This window comes from Nicotiana attenuata, unplaced genomic scaffold (genome assembly GCF_001879085.1).
Source record: "Nicotiana attenuata strain UT unplaced genomic scaffold, NIATTr2, whole genome shotgun sequence".
Taxonomy (NCBI): domain Eukaryota; kingdom Viridiplantae; phylum Streptophyta; class Magnoliopsida; order Solanales; family Solanaceae; genus Nicotiana; species Nicotiana attenuata.
The window spans coordinates 1-18,852 of record NW_017673203.1 but is presented as its reverse complement, the minus strand read 5'-3'; positions in this window follow the sequence as shown (position 1 = coordinate 18,852).

Sequence of the window (18,852 nt, the reverse complement as noted above, 5' to 3'; positions counted from 1 at the left end):
AGGCTATTGGGGACAGATTTGGTTCAGGAAGCTTTAGATAAAGTGAAGGTGATTCAGGAGAGACTTCGTACAACGCAGTCGAGGCAAAAGAGTTATGCTGACAGGAAGGTTCGAGATGTGTCCTTCATGGTCGGTGAGAAGGTTCTGTTGAAGGTCTCACCCACAAAAGGTGTTATGAGATTTTGAAAGAAAGGGAAGTTGAGTTCGCGGTTCATTGGGCCTTTTGAGGTACTTCGGAGGATTGGGGAGGAGCTTATGAGCTTGCCTTGCCACCCAGCTTGTCGAGTGTGCACCCAGTGTTCCATGTTTCTATGCTCCGGAAGTATATTGGAGATCCATCCCATGTTCTGGATTTCAGCACGGTTCAGTTGGAGGGTGATTTGACTTATGATGTAGAGCCAGCAGCTATTCTGGAGCGTCAGGTTCAGAAGTTGAGATCAAAAGATATATCTTCGGTGAAAGTGCAGTGGAGAGGTCGGCACCTGGGAGACCGAGCAGGAGACGCGGAGCAGATATCCTCACCTGTTTGAGGCTTCAGGTATGTTTCTTGATTCGTTCGAGGACGAACGTTTGTTTAAGTTGGGGAGGATGTGACGACCCGGCCGGTCGTCTCATGAGTTACCGCTCCATTTCCCCCATTTCTACTTTTTATGTTTTGTTATCCGTGTTTTGTGGTATCGGGTTGGTCGAATTGGATTCGGATTGGTTTTGGTGAAGTTTGAGACACTTAGTCTCTTTTAAGGAAGTTTAAGTTGGAAAAGTCAACCAGATGTTGACTTATATGTTAGAGGGCTCGGATGTGAGTTTCGATGGTTCGGTTAGCTTTGGGAGGTGATTTATGGCTTAGGAGTGTGATCGGAATGGGTTTTGGAGGTTTGGAGTAGATTTAGGCTTGAATTGGCGAAGTTGATATTTTGGCGATTTCCGGTTGATAGGCGAGATTTTGATATAGGGGTCGGAGTGGAATTCCGAGAGTTGCAGTTGCTTTGTTATGTGATTTGGGATGTGTGCGCAAAATTTCAGGTCATTCGGGCGTGATTTGGTTGGGATTTTGATCAAAAGCGGAATTCGGAAGGTTTTAGAAACTTAGGCTTGAATTCGAGGTGTTTTGGTTGATTTAGTGTTGTTTGAAGTGTTTTGATGATTGGAGCAAGTTAAAATAAGGTATTGGGATATGTTATTGCTTTTGGTTGAGGTCCCGGGGGGCTCGGGGTGATTTCGGAGGGTTAACGGAGAAAATTGGATTGTGTTGCAGCTGCTGAAGTTGCTGCTTCTGATATTTTCGCACCTGCGGTTTGGGGACCGCAGGTGCGGCGTCGCATATGCGATGGGATGGCCGCAAATGCGGATTTGAAGGGAGGAGTCAGAAACCGCAGATGCGGTAGAAGGACCGCACCTGCGGAGCCGCAGATGCGGCGAATGGACCGCAGATGCGGAAATTGGCCGTGAAGTGATTTCCGCAGATGCGGAGGAAAGACCGCAGATGCGGTACCGCAGAAGCGGGTATTGTGCCGCAGATGCGAAAAGCACTGGGCAGAACATTTAAGTTATTTCATTACGCGAGTTTGAGCTATTCCACCATTTTTAACTTCGGCTTGAGAGCTTTTGGACGAATTAGAAAAGGGATTTCAAGGGAACTTCGTTAAGGTAAGGATTTTGGACCTAAAACACAATTCTATGGTAGTATTTCATGAATTTAGGACTGTAATTAAAGGAATTAAAGGGACAAAAATGGAGGATTAGGGCTTGAGTTTAAGAGGCCTTTAAATGGGGATTTGAAGGGTCATTTGGACTCCGATTTTAGTATTCTTAATATGTATGAACTCGTGGGGAGATAAGGAACCTGTTGGTGTAAAAATTTCTGAATTTCGAGATGTGGGCCCGGGGGTCGGATTTTGGTAATTTCGGGATTTGTGCCCTTTATTGATTGTTTTCGCTTGGGTTTTGTTCCCTTGGCATATCTTGACGTCCTCGTTCTGATTTTGGATAGATTCAACGCGCGTGGAGGCTAATTCGAGGGGGAAAGGCATCGCAAGCTAGAGATTTAGCCGGTTCGAGGTGAGTAATGATTGTAAATGATGTCCTGAGGGTTTGAAACCCCGGATTGCACATCGTAGTGCTATGTTGAGGTGAGACACACGCTTGTTGACGAGCGTGGAGTCGTACACTATTGGGGATTGTGACTTGGTCCGTCCCGATTGATGATTTTACCGCGTATTTGACTGAAACTTATTTGCTATCATTATGATTTGGGATGAATGCCATATTTGGGCTTCGTGCCAACTATTTGAACCCTTCGGGGCTTTTTATTGATATTTCCTCACTGTTTTGATTTACTACTTGAACTCAGTCATGTTATTTTCCACTGTTTTACTACTCTGCCATTTTTACTCAGTTTTGAGACTTAAATGATATATTAAATGATGTTTTGGGCTGAGAAACATTGTTTTACTATTGCCCGAGGGGCTTCTGAGGATTTTTGACTGAGTAAGGCCGAGGGCCTATGTTGTGAGGACACACTGATACTGATTTGAGGCCGAGGGCCTGAGATATGTACGCCACGAGGTGGCTTGATTAATATGAGGCCGAGGGCCTAGATTTGATGCCACGAGATGGCTTGTTATTGCGCTTGGGCCGTAGGGGACCATCCAGGAGTCTGCACATCCCTAGTGAGCGCGGGTACCCATTGTGTTGTGAGATTGAGCCCGAGGGGCTGGTATTGTTCTGAGATGTTGCCTGAGGGGCGGATTGGTGGATACTGTGCCCGAGGGGCGAGCTTCTATTTATTTACTGTACCTTAATTATCTGTCAGTTACCTGTTTATTGTTGGGAAAGGATTTTAATTGGCTTTTCACTGGTTTACTGTTTTTAACTGGCTTTACTGCTTCATTATAGAATGCCTTGTGCCTTACGTGTTTTCTTACTTTCAGTCATTATTTATATTTGTTACTCACTGAGTTGGAGTACTCATTTTACTCCCTGCACCCTGTGTGCAGATTCAGGCGTATCTGGTCCCGCTCCCGAGTGTTGATTCCTCCAGATTCAGGCGGGCTTTCGGAGATTTCGAGGTAGTTGTTGACGTCCGTAGCCCCGTGTCTCTACTACTTTATCGTCTCTATTTCCTTTCAGACATTGTACTAGTTATGGATTTATCAGAATTCTATTATGACTTTTAGATGCTCATGACTAGTGACACCCCGGTTAGGGCTGTGTTGGGTTATATTTCGGCACTTTGTTGACGTTATCTGCTACTTAATACTATTAAATCATGTCTAAGACTGTTTTATGTTGTTTAACTGCTTAAAAAGGTAAATTGGGTTTAGTTGGCTGGCCTTGTCTTCACGAGAGGCGCCATCACGACCGGGTTGGGATTTAGGGTCGTGACAGTTACAATTTCGACCTCGCTCGAATTTACTCCCTTACGGTCATCAGCCATCGCCAAACAAAATCAAAGTTCGACCTCGTTCGAATTTACAACGGGTTACAATTTCGACCTCGCTCGAGTTAACACCCTTACGGCCATCGGCCATCGCCAAATAGAAGGAAAGTTCGACCTCGCTCGAATTTACAATGGGTTACAATATCGACCTCACTCAATTTATCACCCTTACGGCCATCGGCCATCACCAAATAGAAGGAAGGTTCGACCTCGCTCGAATTTACAATGGGTTACAATTTCGACCTCGCTCAAATTAACACCCTTACGGCCATCGGCCATCGCCAAATAGAAGTAAAGTTCGACCTAGTTCGAATTTACAACGGGTTACAATTTTGACCTCGCTTGAATTAACACCCTTACGGCCACCGGCCTTCGCCAAACGAAAGGAAAGTTTGACTCATTCAAATTTACAACGAGTTACAATTTCGACCTAGCTCAAACTAACACCCTTACGGCCATTGGCTACCGCCAAATACAAATCAAAGCTTGATCTCGTCGAACTCATAACGGGTCATAGTTCGATCTCACGCGAGCTCGTCCCCTACCATCGCCAAACTCGCCATGAAAGAGTAACTTCGCCAAAGTTGGCAAGTCTAAATTCGACCTCATTCGAGTATATGAATCAAAATCAACTTCGCCCAAGTTGGCAAGTCTAAATTCGACCTCGTTCGAATTTATAAGTCAAGATTGACTTCGTCCAAATTTGGAAGTTTAAATTCGACCTCGTTCGAGTTTATAAATCAAGGTTGATTCTGCCCAAGTTGGCAAATCAGAAGTCAACCTCGTCCGAACTCGCAAATCTGAAGTGACATCATCCGAACTCACGCTACGAAATCTAACTTTTCTCAGGTCAAGCAAACAAGATCCGCCCTCGTTCGAAATCCCAATTAAAAGTTTAGGGACTCGTCACAGAAGAAATCCGAAGATCTTCTCCCAAGAAAGAAAAAACAAAGAAATGGGAGGGAAGGAAAAAAAAGTCAAAAGATACACAAACAAAGGCGAAACAACTGTCTTATTTAAATGTACGTGCGCAATAGTCGCACCTTACAAAAGGCCAAAACAGGCCCTCAAGAAAAAGATAAAAACAAACAACAAAAGAATAAAAAAAAACTAAGTACAGAAGCTGCAACAAAGTTTCACTCGACGTCATCCCCATCGCCGTTCTCCCCAGCATCATTATCATCAGCAGGAGGTCCATCCTCAGTACCAACATCCTCACCAGCCTCCGGTGTCGTAGGGTCGTAATCGCAGGCAGTACGAGCCTCGCGTGTCTTCGCCCGAGCATCTTCAAAGGCGTCCTCAATTACGCTCCCCGCCTCCCACAATCCCTTGTATATATCATGTTGGGCCTCAACATGGACTCATAGCAAAGGCGACGGGGAACAACGGCCAATGCAGACTCCTGAGACGGAGCTTGAGCCAATAACTGCACCTTCTCAGCTTTAAGAGTCGCGACTCGATCTCTCAAGCTCGAAGCATCCCGGTCGAGCTCACCAATTAGTTCCTCGAGCCGTGCCTCCCTCAGCATGGCCGTCGCCCTCTCAGATTCCTGCTCGGACTTGAGGATGCGGATAGTGTCTTCTAGTATCGCCGCCCTTGCTAAAGCCGACACTCGAGAACCCTCAGCTCTCTCCATCTCGACCATTTTCTTTTCCAGCTCGTCCACCTTCTCCGCCCATTCTGCATTGAGAACGTCGACTTTGGCAGCTTTTTGCTCAAGCTCAGCTCGCAAAGACAGCACCTTCGCCTGAAGGTGCTTGCACTCCGCGACAACCCCTTTGCCCACCTCAAGCTCTTCGTCCTTGGCATGAAGCATCTCCTCAAGCTCACTGCATCTACGGATAAACCGCATCAGCTCCTCATCTCTTTTCTCCAACTCCTCCCTGATAGATTGGGTACTAGCGCCCACTCGGAGCTGCTCGTGCATCTCACGGCATCTGTTGCAATACCATCGACATTTCTCGGTCATTTTCAGAAAAATCTCGGCCCGCGTCTCCGCCCTACGAGCACTCTCGACCTCCAGCATGTAAGTCTAAAAAGAAGAGGGAAGAAAGAGTCAGTATAAAAACAAAGGCCATAAAGCGAAGAAAGCAAAAGGGAACTCACCCTTAAGGACATCGCTGCCACACCGCGCGACAACTCAGAATCATTGACCTCGTGAAGAGATTCGCTCTCGGCGGCGAAGAATAGAAGATCGAACTGTGGCACCAAATCGACCGTGTCTTGCAACAGGTTGAGGTCCTACGGAATTTCGAGTATTCGAGAAAGGCCTTCCGCTCTTACCGGAGTTCGGGTAAAACCCTCCTCGAACATCCTCATGTCCTCAGGGTCAATGTCTGATTCGGATTCATAATATTCAACCATGATGCCTTTCCCCCTCTCATTGGCCAAAGAAGGGGTGCGGTTCCGCCGAGATGACGATGGCCTGCTCCGAACAACAACAACAGCCTCGGAGCTCTGTCCCTCCATCACAATAGTCTCCTGAATGCTCGCAACAGCCATCACCTCCGCATCCAGGTTAGCACCACCGCTCGTCTCAGTGTCCGTTGATGAAGGTCGCCCCTCGAGGGCGTTTCGGCTAAAGAAGCCTCTTCTAACACTACCCCTCGCCTCTTCGATGGGGCCTCTCCACTACCGACGCGAGAAGGTTCCCTTCTTGAACGGACAGCGGGAATCGGAGTCTCCAGTTGAGGAGTAAATTCCAAGCGTACGGCTTTTGCCGCGGGCGCGTTCCGACGGGCGGCCAAATTTTCTATGCCTTCGACCTCAGTAGCTCTTGGTGTGGGCTGGGTAAGGAGCACCAGTTGACGGAACGCGAGTGGAGGAGCCCTCATCCTTCTCGCTCCTTTCCGACTTGTCAGTAAATAGGAATTTGATAACATAACGACAAAAAAAACTGTGAAGTAAAGAACAAAGCAGAACCACAATGAACCAACTCACCAATAAGCGACTTGGGCCCAACTTCTCATGGAAAGACATCCACTCGCGAATCCCCACCGTGTGGGGGAAAATGGCGCTCACCCACTCACGGATATTGGCAACAAGCGGGGGAGGTAGTCTCTCGGCTACAAAGACCAAAGCAATTCCTCAGCGAATGTGAGCACGTGATTTTTGCCTCACTTAAATGGCTCCTACAAAATTCTTAAAATTAGGATTTTCCTTTTATTATTTAATTTTTAGGATTTAATTGTGTAATTTTTGTGTATTTGCATTTGTGTGTGCGTTCATAAAAAAAAATACAAATATTTCATTTTTGCATTAAAGATTTAATTTTACATTTTAAGAGCTAGAGTTTTACAAAAATACGAAAATCATAAAAATTTGGCTTTTAGCTTTGAATTTTGTTAGTTTCTTTTAATTGTCTCAATTAATTGTAGTAATCATCATTTAGGGTTAATTAGTTTAACTAGATCCTTAGGATTTTAATTCAGTTTTTTTTTATTTTTTTTAAAAAGAAAAGAAAATTATATACAAAAAGGGAATTAAATAAGAAAGGAAAATAAGGAAAAAGAGAAAATCTGGCCTGTTACAAATTTTGGGCCATTTATTTGGCTCAAGTGCCAGCCCAAGCTTTAAACCCATGAGACCCGTTTAGGCAGCCCATACCCAGCCCAAAAGTCCCTGATCCGGTCCAGCCTTTTAAAACACAAAACGGCGTCGTTTCTTGGCATGTAAATCGTGACCGTTGGATCACATCAATCCAACGGTCCGGAACTGCCTAGGTTTGGAGTATATAAACGTCGGATCACCTACCCCCTAGTCCGTCTCTCTCACCTCACTCACTCAGAGACTCACCTTACCGTCCTCCGCCATGAACCGCCGCCGGAAATCGCCTCACGGCGGCGGCTGGTCTCCATCTCCACCCAAAAATACACCCTAGAATCGTCTTCTTCTCCCCATTTCAACTTCACAACTCCCTTCCCTCAAAACTGGGTCCATCATCTCGAATTTCAAATCGAAAATTCCGGCCAAAACACAAAGTCGTCCAAACCACCTCAAATTTACACCATATATTCTTCTCACCTCCCTCTTCCTAAACCCTCAACCAGTGTCCCTCGAATCTATCCATGACTGCTCGAATATTAGTTCGAAACTTCCGGCCAAAACCCTAAGTCCTCCAAACACCACCAAATTGACACCACGTGACCCCCTCGCCTCCTTCGTGGTGAATTCATCGTTGTTAGCATTCAAATCTCACCGAAGGTGGTCGAATTTGGATTTGAGAATTAGCTGGATTTTAACAGATAAGTCAGGGAGTTTCTATGTTTATTTTTGATGATTAACGTGGTTTAATTCTGTTTAGCCGTGTGTAATTGTATTCATGTGTTATTTCTCGTTTTTATCCATAATTTTTGGTCATGATTAGTCTGCTTGTTCGTTTTTTTGTGATGCTGCTTTCTGCTTTCATGGCTAAAAGATTTTTAAAATTTTTAAGAGTTCTGTTTAATTAGTTGATTTCTGTTTGATTTCATTTGTGTACTGATTTCTGTCGAGTGGTTGTTTGGTTTCAATTAAGTCATCTATAATTAGTGTTCGAAGTCTATACTTTTGATTAGGTTTAGCTTGATTGAACACTTCTGCCTGCCTGGATTTATTTTGTGTTTGCCAATAAGTAGATTTCCTTTTCACTAATTCTGTTATTGCCAATTATTTAGTTCGTTGATGGATAATAAGTGTTAGTAACTGTTAATCCGAAAATTAGTAGTTATTTGAGTTAGGATTGGTGATTGAGTTGGTTTAACTGATTGGTTTGACCTTGATTGTTTGGGCTGGGGTAGGATAGTAATTTCAAGATTAAGGTAGGGGTAATAAGGGTAATTCACTTGAGGAATCTGATAGTAACTGAATTTAGAAGCTACTAGAAGCACCTAGAAGGGGTTGTAATTGATATTCAAAGGCATAGTGTTGTGACTTGAGACACAAGTCACAACTCTAGGGACATTTAGGGAAAAATGAAAATTAAAAAGGGACTAGAATGAAATTGAAAAATCTGAGGGCTGCCCCTTAGTTTTGCCTATATAAGGCAGCCTTTAGTGCCTTAAGGGGAGAAGTTTTTGGAGATCTGAAAAATTCAAAATTTTTTGAGAGGTTTATAGAGAGCTACAAATCTGGAAAAAAAATTCAAAATTAGAGCCTAGAGAGATCCAGAATTTGAATATTCAAAATTCAAATTCAAACTACTGAAAATCCTGAAATAACATAGCTAAAAGCTCTGCAAAACTACTGGTTTTCATCGAAGTCTTTTCTGAGATTTTCATTTCCAAAAACAATCCTTGCATATTCAAGGTTATAAAATGAGCTGAAGTTCAATAGGTATTCAAGTGTTTAGACCAGTTTTGATTAGGAGTTTGGTTGCTGGATTGGTTTTAACTTGTTGCTGAACAAAAATTGCTTAAAAGTCAAACATTCTTTGCTCATTCTTGGGTTTACATCATTGCTGGGTTGTTGCTGCATCCTTTTAGTTGGATCTATTAATTCTCAGCTCTTCCTTGTTTCTATTTTTCCAGGTACATATATTTGAATCCTACAATGTGAAATCAAGTTGGAGATGAAACGAAGCGATTTCTCTATCTTATTAGCTTCATATTAGTATTAACAGTGATTTTATTTTCCTGTTTGTTATGTAGACTAATGGTGTAATGATTTGTTCATAAACTTGTTTGGAAACTGTTAGCTTCAGTAGTATACTGAGACATTCGAAAACTGTATAAATTGGACTATTTATTAGAGATTTTCAACACGTAGATTCGTGCTAATTTGGGTAGAATGTCAGTAGCTGTTCAGGTTCCAATCCATGAGTAGTTTATATGAAATTGTACAATTGAAGTCTTGTTTGTTGCTAAACTCCAGGAACCAGCATTTTAGTTCATCAAAAATGAATAAACAAACGTGTAGGTTATTTGAAATCAAAGAGAAGTGATTAGTATTTTACAGAATTCCGGTATTTTTGACAAATAATTCATACATACTTTAGCTGTGGCAGATCTGAAATCACAATGCCTGTTAAACTACATTTGTTTTACTGAGTTAATTTATATAACAGAACTTGAACTATATTTTAGGTCTATTAATTAATCTCCATGCTTCCTGGAATCGCCTTATCTGCTACTGTTTGGGATATTTGGGCTAAATAAATAAAAAGGGGAACAGGCGAAAGAAAGGCCCAAGTGACTAATTATCCTCTTATGAATAGACTAATGGGCCTGGCTTCAGCGGAGCCCATAGCCTTGTTTAATAGTATAACCAAATTGATTCACATCCAGTCCAAAACTGGACCAGGCCTGTTCCTAAAGGGCCCAAATATTGAACAGCTTTATGCTGAGGCCCAGCGTTTAGGACAGCTTAGCACGAGCTGAAAACGTTTTTCCTGGGCTCATTTTGAAGCCCAAAAATACTGAAGGCCTGAGTTCATTTTGAAGTCGTAATTTAATTTTGTAATGCAAGCTTGGGCCCTTCAAGTTAAGTAGCAAGCTCAAATTAAGGGGGTTTTCAATGATGGAGATCCTTTTGTTTGAGTTTGGACTTGATCTTGAGGCCCGAATTTGCTTGAATGCTTTTAATAATAGTTCATTAATAATGTTAATTAATTAGGCCCATTTCGAGACAAAATAAATAGAAAGTCATAGGTCACTTTAGTTTGGCCTTTAAATAATAAAGTGAGATGAGCCTCGCCAAACAAAATACATAAATTGCAGGGCCCTCATTAATTGCTTATCAGAAAATACTTAGAATTCGGGACGTGTCGTTTAGCGAATTTCACGGCCTCCGGCAAAGTTAATAACCCGTTAGTCGCTTTAGGCGCGCTTTTAATAATTTTACCTTCTTAAATACGGGTGTGCATTTCATGCAACCCAAATCCAAATCCAAAACATTGAATAAGAATGTGTCGAGGATCCGGGTGCATTTCATGTGACATGATCCAAAAACACGTTTTTAAACGACGTTCACTTTCTTAAAAAATTAACCAAAAGCAGTAAACAATCTTAAAATTGCATTATAGGTTGGAACATGCAAGAAAAAAAATCAGATTTTAGCCATTTAAAATAATTTAAGCGACCGTGCTAGAACCACGGGATCCGGAGGTGCCTAACACCTTCCCTCGGGTCAACAGAATTCCTTATTCAAAATTTCTGGTTCGCAGACTCCAATTGGGAAGTCAAATTTTCCTCGATTTGGGATTCAAGTTAAACCGGTGACTTGGGACACCAAAAGCCAATCCTATCCTAAGTGGCGACTCTAAAAATAAATAAATAATCTCATTTCGAATAATGTCACTTTAAATGGAAAAACTCCCTTATACATTATCCTTCGGGGTAGGTGTGTAAAAAGGAGGTGTGACAGCTCTGGCGACTCTGCTGGGGAATACGAACCCAGAATTTCGATTCAGGGTTCAAGAATTCGAGCTTAGTACAATTGTTATATTTGGCTTTATCTGATTTTTCTACATGTTCCATGCTATATGTGCTAAATGTTTTACCGCTTTGATATTTGTTGAAATTGTATATATAAACTGTCGCGAATCCCTTCCTCTCTCTGAGTCTTCTACATCATGGAGAAGGGTGTACTTCGTGTAGCTTCTCTTCTGTTTAGAGTCTTTCCCTATTTGGAACGAGGTTTGAATAAGTTGCTAAGCCGGCGAAGCTTCTGTATCCCCGGTACGCTGCCTCCCCCTCAGCTCGAGTTGTCCGCTCGGGTAAGCCAGGTCTAGACCAATAAACCTTGGGTTTAAACCTAGAAGAACAAAAACTCATGCCGGATCCCTAGTAGGACGTTTGTTTGCATCATGTGCATTCGACTTAGGGGACTCAACACAGGGGTTGAGTCCGTCTAGGACAGGTGACCTGAAATGAATTGACCATCCTGATGCATCTTACGTGCTACTTGCGCATTTATTTGCTCGGCTTTGCATGTTGACCGGCTTGTAAAAATTGTGAAATAAGCAGTGTTAGGACTAAGTAAGGGTGACCATTTGTTTTGAAAAAACCCAATGCCCAAATAGTACCGAAATGCTGCCGGATTTGTGAAAAATGAAAAAAAAGAGAAAAAGAGAAAAATATTTGAAAAATATGAAGAAAATTGTTGTTCAAAAATACATTTTTGATTTTGGCAAATCTGCCCGAACTACGCTGGTTTGATTCTCACCGGATGTGAGATACGTAGGCAACCCTCATCGGGTCCAACCACCCTTTTGCAAAAAATAGCCAAAAAATGTCAAACTTTTAATTTTGTCATAGATAAAGTCGGGTGACGCCATTCTTGTCTAAAATAAGCCGAATGTCCCTAAAAGGACGGCGGAAGGCCGTTCTTGCAAGAATAGCCACCCTGTGTCATTCTCAAATGGTTTGCGGGCACAGCCTTAAAATCTTCCTCCCAGAAGTGCTGAAAGGTCGTACTTGCAAACCCAAGTCCTTGTTTTCTAAATAAAGAATTTTTGCACAAATTGCCATTTTTCAAAATAAATCATTAAATTCCCCCAAATAAATGTGCAGGATGAATTCAAGTAACATCGAAACCTTCTCAGTCCCGAGCGAGATCCCTTTGAAACTCCATATGTGGTGGCATGATTTGGGAAAAGGAAGCAGAGATACTGTGGTCAAATGTTTGGGCGGCCTCGTAGATTTATTGAACATCAAACTGAGGAAGGATATCATTGAGGCACTAATACCATTTTGGGACCCGACCCGTAATGTATTTCGGTTTTCAGATTTTGAACTCACACCTACATTAGAAGAGATTGCGGGATACGTGGGTCTTAACGGGAACCTCCGAGGTAGATACCCATTGGCCCCACGACCGGTAACCCTTCATAGGTTCTTGGATTTGTTGAACATCAGCCGGATATTCAAGACCCGCACCTGGCGGAAGGGTGTTGTACATTGCATTTCTTATATCACCGGTATGGTAACCCCAAAGGTTTCGAGGAACCCAACATAGGATTGACACATGCCGGAAATAAAGACAAATGGGAAGCCCGACGGCGATTAGCCTTCATGGTAGCCTTTTTGGGAGTTGTGATTTATCCGAGAAAAGATGGTCACATAGACCTCGGCCTAGTAGGGATGCTAGATGTTGCCATGAAAAAACCTACTAGCATAGTGGTTCCCCTGATTGTAGCAGAAATGTACCGGGTTTTGACCAAATGTCGGGAAGGTGTGAAATTCTTTCAAGGTTGAAATTTGCTCTTACAGTTGTGGATACAGGAACACCTCTGTCACCGCACAGGCTATATGAACTACGGTTTAACCGGATTGAGTTGTATTGCAGAATTCGTGACCCGTGTGACAGGTATTGAGTTCCCTGAGGGTATTGAGGCCTGGTCGTCATGCTTAAGATCCCTGACCGTAGATAAAGTTGAATGGGCTTATGGATGGCTTCCTGCTACTGAAGTTGTATACACATCAGCAGAGGTCTCATATATTTTTTTAATGGGTATTCGAAGCATACAGCCTTATGCTCCTTACCGAGTCTTGCGACAATTTGGAAGATTTCAGACAGTGCACAATGATGAAGACCTGAGTGGGCAAGTCATCGAGTTAGGCTCGAAGGCTGTATTCCCTGAAGGCAGAATCCGAAAGATATGGAATGAGTGCAGGTACCTTGAGCCTAAGACTATAGTACAGGACCGAGCCAGAGGCGAGGTAGATCCCAAATACTTGGTCTGGTTTGGTAAAAGATTTCACATTCCTGAGAGACCCGCCAAAAATCCACATGTACAACAATTCACTAACGAGGCCCAGGTGCAATGGGATTGGTTAGCCAAAGAAAAGGAGTACAGGGCCCGAATAGGAGCATTGGAAAAACAGGTTCAGGAGCTTCGGTTTGAAAACAGCTTGCAAGCCGCAGCCGATGAAGGTGATAAAAAGAAATTGGCCCAGGAGAATGAAGCTCTCAAGGCTCAAATTCAACAAATGAAAATAGATGCCAGGAATCAAGAAAGAAGTCTATCCGACGAGAGATTGATAAAAGGGTTAAAGAAGCAAGTCTTGGACTGTCAGGAAGAATTGGAGAAATCCAAGGGGAACATAGCAAGACTTCGAGCACAATGGGCAAAGAAGACTGAGGAAAGAGCCCAGTTTCTACAACAAATGAAGAGAAACTACGAGGGAACCATTGCTAACATGAAAAGAAAAATGAATACTCTTGAAGAAAAGGCAACTTGGCGGGACAAAGAATTTCAGGCCGAGAGGGAACAATGCTATGGGTTAATCGCTGAGATGGAAAAGGAAATAAAATTGTTACAAGACCTTCACTTCCAGGATTCTCAGGTGCTAGAGGCTCGTACCAAACAGATAAGTCGACTACTCCAAGAAAAGGGCCAAATCAGGAAAAGAATCAGAAGCATTGCCAACTATATTGTCATGAAGTGTCAGGCCGGTGAGCGGATGGGTCGTACCACGTTCTTTGCCTCCGTGATGATATTTGTTCGCCAGGTCATGAATGATTTAGATCAGTTGCAAAAGGGTCTTGCACGCAGGCCCGCAGCGATGCCCCGCGGGCCCCAAGATTTGAAGCTTTGATGTATTCTTAGTTAATCGAGTCTGTATTTTTGCTTTTGAGTGTGGTTTTTGTAATTTCCTTTTTCCAAGAAAAGAAAAACAAATAGTCTAGTAGCTTTGTATTCGCAGTTGTTATTAATGAAAATTGAAAATCCCAAAATTTGTTTTCTTACTTTTTGCATTTATCTGCAAGAACTACGCTTGGTCTGATTCATGCGGGGTCATGATACGTAGGCAATCTCCATAGGATTCGACCGTAACCCTAAGAAAAAAGAGAGAAAAAAGAGAAGGAAAGCACGAAGGAAGGAAATAAAAGAAAAACAAGAGAGGAAAAGAAACGCAAAAGAAGAAAATAAGGCATTAAGAGAAAAACCATGGCCAAGGAAAAGAAAAGAGCGGAAAATGAAATAAAGAGAGAAGAAGGAAAAGAAAATGAGGAAAAAACAAAAGAGAAAGGAAAGCGAAGGGAACAAAATAAAAGCCGGGATGACGCATGCAACCGAAGCAAACATGTAGATATTCATTTAACTGTATAGGTGCATCACACTCCAATGTGCGGTTACCTATCTGTTATTTGTTTCAAAACTAACCGTTGTTGCTGTTCAATACCAGCTGAGCTTTTTAGAAACAGTGGTTGGTTTGTGGTAAGCTGGCCTCACATCGCTATTTCACCAGATCCAAAGGAAATACAGAGATGTCGTCTGAAATGACTCTGCCTGCAATCCCCACACCCAAAGACAGCCCCATCTCGGGGGTCCCGGCCTCTGAGTCTTTTACAGCGGAAGAAAATCGGATCTTGCGCCTGCGATTGATGGAAATGTGGGATGCTTGGAACAACGGAAAAGAACCTCCAAGCACCATTCCCGGATTCCCGGAGTTATTCCCTAGATCTGGAGGTGCTACTACTGTCCCCATCAGCCACCCAAACACTCATTTGGGGCAACCCACCATAACTGCTCATTTCTTCGGAACACCTTTTGAGGTTCGCCCCCAGGTGTTCCCGTTTGGACCTGCTCCCAACATCTTCACGGCTCCACCCTGCTCCATAACCACACAACCATCAGTACCCAAGCATGCTGTTGACTCTTCAGTCTTCACTTTCCAAAATCCCGACTTTCAGGCTGACCCTCCTCATTATGCTCAATATACCTACTCTCAGCAGCCACCATACGAGCTTACACCGGGGCAGGACAAAACCCCCAAAGCCCCGGAGCAGGATGAGATGGCAAAGAGAATGAGAAGCCTCGAGCAGAGCTTAAAAAATATGCAAGGCTTGAGTGGGCAAAAGAGTGTCTCCTACACAGACCTATGTATGTTCCCGCATGTACATTTGCCGTCAGGGTTCAAAACACCAAAATTTGAAAATTATGACGGACACGGTGACCCCATTGCACACCTGAAGAAGGATTGCAATCAGTTATGGGGAGCCGGTGGCAAAGAATAATTGTTGATGGCATATTTCGGGGAAAGCTTAATTGGCATCACTTCAGAGTGGTATATGGACCAAGATGTCTCGCGTTGGCATATTTGGGAATCTCTGGCCCGAGACTTTGTTCGACAATTTCAGTACAACATAGACATCGCGCCAGACAGGAACTCCTTGGTGAATCTAAGAAAAAGCCCTCAGAAAGTTTCCGCGAATATGCAATTAAGTGGCGTGAACAGGCGACAAGAGTGAAGCCTCTGATGGATGAGGTAGAGATGGTCACTGTTTTCCTTCAAGCCCAGGAAGCAGACTACTTTCAGAATATGATGTCAGCCATGGGCAAGCCTTTCGCAGAGGCAATAAAAATTGGAGAGATGGTAGAGAATGGACTAAAAACGGGTATAATCTTGAGCCAGTCAGCCCTAAGAGCAACCTCCCAAGCCATCCAAGGCGGGTCTAGAGGAATGGCCAAAGGCAAAATGAAAGAAGAAACAGTGATGGCAGCATTGGGAGGAAGAAGATACCGGGCTCCTAGACCAGTGTTCTCTGAAAGAACCCCTCAACACTACTATCCTCACACTGATATGGCTTATGCTCCCCCACCTTATGCGGTCATGAATGCTCCACCTTTCGGCCGACCGCAACCACAAGCTAACCGAAATCTACCTCCATTCCAAAGAAATCAGCCTCTTCACCAGAACCAATATAATCCCCGACCACCGCAAAATAACTTCCGCCCTCGGGAACCACCCAGACGACCAATTTTTACGCTGATTGGTGAACCCTACTCCAGTCTGTTCCCGAAGCTCGTTCAGATGAATCTATTGCAACCTATCCCCCAAAACAGGCAGTACCCGGAATCTCCAGCTTATCAACGAGGGGTCCATTGTGCCTACCATTCAGGAGCTGAAGGGCATAGTACTGATAAATGCTGGACATTGAATAAAGTTGTGGAAGATTTGATCGAACAAGGGAAAATAGTGTTGAGGGATGAAGAAGCCCCGAATGTGACCAATAATCCGTTGCCCGCTCACAACAACAGGCCGGTGATCGGGATGATCTGTGAAGATAGAGAATTTGACCCAGCATTAAAAGCTATAATTGCTATTGCCGATGTAGAAAAGAAGCCCAAGGTACCCCCAAAGCAAGAGAAAGGGGAGAAGAAGAAGAATAAAAGTGTCAAAACTAAGCCTGAGAAGAAACCTGAAACAAAAGCAGAGACGGAACCTCCTAAGAATGGAATTCTCTATGTTCCGCAAACCACTAGTTGTCAGTGCTCCAAGGAAGTTTGAAGTAAAAAGGGAAACGCAAATGTATGTGCCAAAAGGAGCTTATGTGGTACAGGGGACAATTAAGCCGCCTCGGCTGAATGAGCCAGTGGTTATTGGACGCGTACCACAGAAGCCAATGACAGACCCCTCTGCAGTGCCATGGAACTATCAGCAAACAGTGGTTACATACAAGGGCAAAGAAATTTCGGGGGAACTTCCAGGGAAAACCTCTGTTGAGAAATATTCAAATGTACAGGAGGTAAACAATGCCGCACGAAAGCGCTTCCCATCCAAGAAGCCAGTGAGTGCTGAGGAAGCAGAAGCCTTCTTCCAGAAAATGAAGATGCCTGATTATGAAACAGTGGATCAATTGAGGAAGTGTCCTGAGCAAGTGTCACTGTTGTCATTGGTGAGGAAATCCTCCGAACATCAGAAGATCTTAATGAAAACTTTGAATGAGGCGTATGTGCCAATTGAAACTTCAGTCGAACAGCTTGAAAGGATGGCAGAAAGGTTCTTCGCCGTCAATCAACTCTCTTTTAGTAAAAATGACTTGCCTCCGGAAGGCGCAGCTCACAACAAAGCCTTGCATCTGACTGTCAAGTGTGAAGGTTATTATGTCAAGCGAGTCATGGTGGATGGAGGCTCGGGGGTTGACATCTGCCCACTCTCTACATTGCAAAGGATAGAAATCGGGACAGGAAGGATTTGTCCAAATAACGTTTGTGTGAGAGATTTTGATGGCATTAAGAGGGATACCATCGGTGAAATTGATTTGATATAAACAATAGGCCGGTGGATTTTGAGGTGACTTTCCAGGTATTGGACATGGATACATCTTATAATTTTCTTCCGGGAAGGCCTTGGATCCATGCTGCAGGAGCCGTACCCTCCACCCTCACCAAATGGTAAAATTCGAATATGAAGATCAGGAAATCGTGGTCCACGGAGAAGACGAGCAGTCCATTTATCGTGACCCATCTATCCCATGCTTGGAGGCGAGGGAAGGAAGTGAGCATATTGTTTATCAAGCCTTTGAAATTGTGGCGGCAGATCAGCACGAGGAGGGAAATCCTTGTCCTCAGCCTTTCCTGTCTAATGCTTCAATCATGGTGGCCAAAGAAATGATTAGACACGGTTTCAAACCAGGAAAAGGGTTGGGAAAAGCTTTACAAGGAATATCCGAGCCGATAACTCTACCCACAACAGAAAAGTTTTTCGGGATAGGCTTCCACCCTACCCCAGATGATGAGAAATGGGCCGAGGAAAGAAAGAAAGAAGGATGGGTTCTGCCACAACCATTGCCACATCTCTATGATACTTTTGTCAAGCCCAAGTATGGCAAAGAAGAGGACGATGAGGTGTTCACAGCTGAGGAAATCGAAGATATATGTGGAGCTATGAGACAAATGCTTTATGAAACAAACATGGTTCAGCCAGGGGAAGGGACTAGCACCGCTGAGGTGCTCTACATGGGACCAGATGCTAAACTCCAAAACTGGAAGGCTACGCCATTCCCGATCAGGCGGGAGTCCCGGTAGACTAGCCCTGCCACTTTTTTGCATCCCGAGTTATTTCAGGGTGTAACTCGAATGCGTTAGTTTCTTGTCTTTAAATTCCTGAATGTAAACCCTGTTATCTTTCCAATTCCAGGAAATGAAATCAATATTTCATCGTCCATTTTTCTTTTTATTCTTTCTAATTTTGTTATTTTTCCCTTTTCATCTTCTCTTTTCAGTCCTAATAATGCGGCTTTAAATAACATGACATGCTTGCGGACTTCATGCCCAGACTCAAACACGATGTCTAGTTGTGAAATAATGAATCAAGAACCGGAATATGATGAAGAAGAGGCTTTTAGGGAAATAAACCGAGAATTGAAACAATTTGAGAACAAACCTAAGCCAAATCTGAATGACACTAAACCGGTTAATTTGGGAACTGCCGAAGAAATAAGGGAAACCAAAATAAGCATTCACACAGATGAGCAAACCCGAGATGCAATAATCCAACTTCTGTTTGAATTTAAAGATGTGTTTGCTTGGTCGTATGACGACATGCTAGGACTGAGTGCGGATCTAGTGGTGCACAAATTAACAATTTACCCCGATTGCCTCCAGTACAGCAAAAGCAAAGGAAGTTTAAAATTGATATCAGTGATAAGATCAAAGAAGAAATCACAAAACAGCTGAAGGCGGGGTAATCCGAGTGGTCCGATAT